We start from the raw sequence: 5,664 nt of genomic DNA, 5'->3' as shown, positions 1-5,664 counted from the left end.
GACGAACACAGCGTTCAGGCAGCCAACGAGGAGTCTCAGCGTCTGTAGGAAAAAACACACACATACCCTCTTCCCCCATACTAATACTGGGTCTGGGCCATGGCGTGACCCGTCAACGGGATCTCTCCAATAAACTTGTGGGTATTGACTCATACGTGGGCTCCAATGGCGGTCAGCTGCAGAGCGCCCCTCGGTATCTAGAGTGAGGAAATTTAAAACGAAAAGAGAATGGGCTAACAGTAATTTCGGGGACCGAGGATCATACCATCTCCCCCCTTTTAATTTAGTAAGCTGGTGTTTCAAAGTAAGATGGGCACGTTCAACAAGCCCTTGGCCCTGTGGATTATAAGGGATACCGGTTTTGTGAATAATTCGAAAAGAGAGACAAAAATCGTGGAAAAGTACGGCTGGTATAGGCGGGAGCATTATCAGTTTTCAGTACACGAGGGGTTCCTAAAATGGCAAAACAGGAAAGGAGGTGAAGAATAACGTTACGGGTATTTTTCAGCGGGAAGGGGTGTAGCGCATAAAAAATGAGAACAGGTGTCAATCGTAACATGCAAATATTGAAGTTTCCCGAAGGAGGGAAGGTGGGTTACATCCATCTGCCAGAGATCGTTAGGGCGAAGGCCCCTAGGGTTGACGCCAAAATGAGGAACAGGGGATAAGGGAGCACAGGAAGAGCATGACTTGACAATCTGTCGTGCGGCATCCCTGGTCAAGCGGAATTGATATCGTAACGAGCGGGCTGACTGATGGTGAAGGGCATGAGAATCCGTAGCTTGCTGTACCTGTGACAGATAGACTTGTGTATGAAGATCAGCAAAATGATTACCTTGCGTAAGAGGACCAGGGAGCCGGGAGTGACCTCGAATATGTCCGACAAAACAAGGGGAAGAACGAGATTGAAGGAGGGATTGAATTGTAAGGAATAATTGGAAAATAGTAGGGTTGTGAGTATGGATCAGAGGGACTGTTTCAAGGACAGATAAGGCACGAACGATATATTGACTGTCAGTGTAAAGATTGATTGCCTGCTGAAAAAAGCTCTAACGCGCGGGACACTGCATAGAGCTCAACTTCCTGTGCAGATGAAAAGGAGGTGGACCATACAAAAGTTTTATCAGGAGTAACTAAAGATGCTCTGCCATTAGAGGAGCCGTCAGTGAAGAGAGAAATGGCCCCTGCGATGGGGTCACTGACGACAACCTTAGGAAAAATGAAAGAGGCAACGTGCGCGAACTGTAGAATCTTGTCATGCGGGAGGTGATGAGCTATTTCACCTGCAAACCCTTCAAAGGCAAGAGCAAAGGAGTCATTAAAATTCATCAACCAAGAATATTGCTCTGCAGTATAGGGGGATAATAATTGTGGGAGGATCCCTGCCTAGGACTTGTATAGATAATTTACGGCCTTGCTGAGCGCGCTCCGCCACCAGGGTAGGGTAGGAAGGAAGGGCTTTCCGCGGGGTGGCGGAGCCATGGAGCCATTGCAAAACACCCTGTTGGTAGAGAGCGCCTGTTGGTGTCAGCGAGGTGGGAATGATAATTAACTGCCAGGGCCGAGTGACATCACAATAGGTCAACTGCGCTTCCTGTAGGGCCCGAGAGACCAGCTGGAGAGCTTGTTTAGCTTCCGGGGTCAAGGATCTAGAGGAAGAAGGGTTAGAGTCTCCATTGAGGATATTAAATAAAGGTTTGAGATCTCCGGTAGTCAATTTCAGAGCTGGTCGCAACCAATTTAACTCACCTAGGAACGTCTGAAAATCATGTAACGTTTGGAGAGAGGGACGTATTGATGGTTATTTTTTGAGGGGTAAAAGGGGAGGGTTTTAACTGGAATCCCAAGTAGGAGTAGGGATAGGCAGTCTGGACTTTATCGCTTGCAATCTGGAGCCCTGAAGAATGAAGAGCCTGTTGCATGTGAGAAAAGGTATCAAGTAAACGCCGTTCTTCAGCATGTGCAAGGAGGATATCGTCCATATAGTGAATAATCAGAGTATCAGGAAATCGTTCTCGAGTGGTTTGAATCGCCTGTTGGACAAATTTTTGGCATAAGGTCGGGCTATTAGCCATGCCCTGTGGGAGAACTTTCCACTGATAACGTTTCATGGGCTCTTGAAGGTTAATGGTCGGAACACTAAAAAGCAAAGCGAGGGCAATCGACAGGGGACAACGGGATCGTGTAAAAGCAATCTTTGAGATCAATGACAAGTTTATAAGTGCCCGGGGAATCCCGGCGGGCGAAGGCAGACCAGGTTGTAAGGCCCCCATAGGGTGCATGGAGGCATTCACTTTTCTTAAATCTTGCAAAAGTCTCCACTTCCCTGATTTTTTCTTAATGACAAAGATAGGCGAGTTCCAGGGGGAAGTAGAAGGTTCAATATGGTCAGCCGCTAGCTGCTCCTGCACCAGCCGTTGCGCGGCAGAAAGTTTCTCTTTGGAAAGCGGCCACTGATCTACCCATATGGGTGTATTATCCTTCCATGCTATAGGATCCGCATATGAAGCAGGAGAGACCGTGGCCGCTAAGAAAAAAGACTGTAGCAGGGGTTCCTGGTTGCCACAAAACTAAGCCCATACCTTCCATAACATCTCTTCCCCCATAAATTCACTGGAAGATGGGGAAGAATGAAAGGCTGGAAGGTCCCAGAGGAGCCTTCCTCATGAGACCAATTAAGCAAGGAGGCACTCTGGTAGGGGGGAGGAGGATTGTCCAACCCCCTGGAGGGTCGTAGTAGTTGGGATGCATAGGCCAAGATTCAGGCCAGTGCTTTAGAGAGATTACCGACACATCGGCTCCAGTGTCTAAAATGCCTCTAAAGTCCTTTCCATTGATTCGGAGCTGACACTCCGGTCGGTCTAATTTAATGGCCCTCATCAAAAATACATCAGTGGATCCAAATCCAGAGGATCCACGGCCCTTCTCCTGTAGGGAGGGCTGTCCAAAAGTTTGATAAGGAAGCAGAACAAGTTGCCCAATCCTGGTGCCAGAGGGTAGGTTAATAATCACTTTTTTCTGTTTTTTGCCATAACCTTTATTTCTCCCGTATAATCAGAATCGATTACTCCAGGAGCTACAAAAAGTCCCCTCATGGTAAAACCGCTTCTTCCTAAAAGTAACCCGACCGTGCCCTCTGGCAAAGGCCCATATGTGCCAGTAGGTAGAGCCTGCATGCCCATCTCAGGGGTCAAGGTTACATGCTGGGAGAGGCAGAGGTCCAAGCCGGCGCTCCCTGGGGTGGCTCGCTTAAGCTGGGAAATGTCTGGCCGCTGGATACTGGAGGTGAATCCAGCACGGGATTGCTCATTGCCCTGTATATTTGCTGCGGGGCCCGAGGCTGGCCCCTCCTCCCGTTTCCCTGAGACGGGAGGATGTTCCCCCTCTCTATCTCTCTTGGAATGACACTCATTGGCCCAATGATTGCCTCTTTTGCATCGGGGACATAAACTAGGAGCCCGGGCCGAAGCTGGCTGTGCGGAACCTGAATTCTGAGGGGTACCTCCTCTGCATTGCCGAGCAATGTGGCCGAGCTTCCCACAATTATAGCAGCTCCCAGGCGGTCCGGGCTTCCTTCTCTTGTTATCTCTTCTAGAGGCCAAGAACTCATTAACTGTTTGTCCTTTTAAGGCTGCAGCTATAGTAAGGCCCTGAACATACCCAGGCCCAATGTCAGCGCACAACTTGATATAATCATTTAAGGTAGCGCGACCCTTCCACGGTCTCATGGCAGCCTGGCAGGCGGTATTGGCATTTTCAAAAGCCATCTCCTTGGCTACTATGGACGCAGCGTCAGCGTCTCCAATGACCCGCTGAGTGGCCGTCAAGAGCCGAGCTACAAAATCTTGGAATGGCTCATCAGGCCCCTGCCGAATTTTAGAGAGTTCCTCTCTTCGGACTCCTGATTTAGGTAGTCTCCTCCAGGCCGCAGTAGCAGCCCATCTGATGAAATCATATGCCGACGCCGGGTATAACAATTGGCGTTCAGCACCTGAATAATCTCCTGCCCCCCTGCAATTGTTCTGCAGTAAGGTTATCCCGGCGAGCTGCGTCTGTTCCTGCATAACCTACACACTGCTCATAATACTCCGTCAGCCATAAAAGGTAGTCTCCCCCTGTCAACACCGCCTTACATATGGTCTTCCAGTCATGAGGAGGTAAAACATTCCCAGCAATAGTCTCCATGGTAGCAATTGTGAAAGGAGCAGTAGCTCCGTATTGGGCACAGAGCTAACTTAAGCTCCTTTAGTGCCTTATAGGAAATGGGCTCATAATCACGAATGTCAAGAACCTCTCCCTGATCATTCTGCCCCCTGCCTTCTAATAATGGGAAACAATTGAGACTGCGGGAATCCCTCAAGGGGGTCCCCGCTAGCGCGCCTGTTGCAATGCTAATTGTAACGGAGAACTGTGCCTAGTAAATCCTGGTGGAGGGTTAAGCCGATGTCCTACACGGGCTATGAGCGGCACCCCAGTGGCAAACAGGGGGTCCGGAGGAGAGGGAGCTGAGGCTGGGGGCATTTGAACCTCCTGCTTACTAACCCTTTGAACTCGCTCATCCCTTAATTCTTTAAGCACAGACAATAATTCTTTCAGGGTTGGATCCGCCTCGCCGGCCGGCTTCTCATCCTCGGCCGAGGCGAGGAACACCTCCTGAGGGGGGTGATACGATGCTGCCTGCTCAGCAAGGTCCCCCCAATCAACTTCTGCTGGATCGGGAGCCCGCGATTTCTCCGATAAGTTCACTTCTGGCTGATCATACTTCAGCGGTTCCCATTTTAGGGGAGGTGCGGTCGGCGGAGGTGGTGGGGAATATAGATTCTCCGCCGAGCGAGCAGCACGGAGACTGCCCCGCGTGCTGCGCTCCCACTTGGCAAGCTCAGAATCCCCCCTTAAGCAGTCTCGAACAAGAGACCAAAGAGAGAACGCATCTACAGGTGTCTTCTCAGGGCCATTAGCTTGATAATGCTCTTTGATGCGCTCCCCCACTTTCTTCCACGTATCTATATTTATAGTCCCTTCTTCTGGAAACCACGGGCAGATCTGCTGAACGAAATCTACAAAGTGATGGATTTGCCCTTTCGACGTGGAAATTCCCCGTCCCCTCAATAGGGAACACAGTACCTGCTCAAAGAGTTCCCTCTCGGTAGAAAGCGAAACCCCCATTTCTACTAGCTCTCTTCGTCTACTCCCTGCTACTTTCGTTTTCTTTTTCTTTCGTGTACTTACCGGGCCCCTGTAGCAGCGGTCCCGTCAGGCTCTGCTGTCGTCAATCTCAGGACTCTGGTGGTCCCCCGAAGACCTCTGGTTCAGGTCCCTGTTCGGGCGCCACTTGCCGCGGCCAGCGAGGCAGTGGGTTCGAGACGCGCAGTGACGGACTGAAAAGAGAGAGCGGCCAGATGCTCTGGTGGCAAAAGGCAAGTTTATTGAAAACTCCTGTCATTATATAGTGAGATGTTCTAAAAATAGAATGCTTGCTATGCAATGAAGTCTTTGTTCAAGAAAGTTTACAAACCCCTTCAGGTCATGTACAGAACATCCCGAGACATGACAAACATCCTGGTTTAGATTAACTCCAAGGACACGACGCACAGCCCTCAAGGCGCCCGGCACCTCCCCGTCCTTCTCTTGGGAACAATCCGATAACAAACAAGGCCGGGGGTA

Source organism: Phyllostomus hastatus, unplaced genomic scaffold (genome assembly GCF_019186645.2).
Source record: "Phyllostomus hastatus isolate PE091 unplaced genomic scaffold, TTU_PhHast_1.1 phas_contig_649, whole genome shotgun sequence".
NCBI classification, from domain to species: Eukaryota; Metazoa; Chordata; class Mammalia; order Chiroptera; family Phyllostomidae; genus Phyllostomus; species Phyllostomus hastatus.
This window is presented reverse-complemented; position numbering follows the sequence as displayed.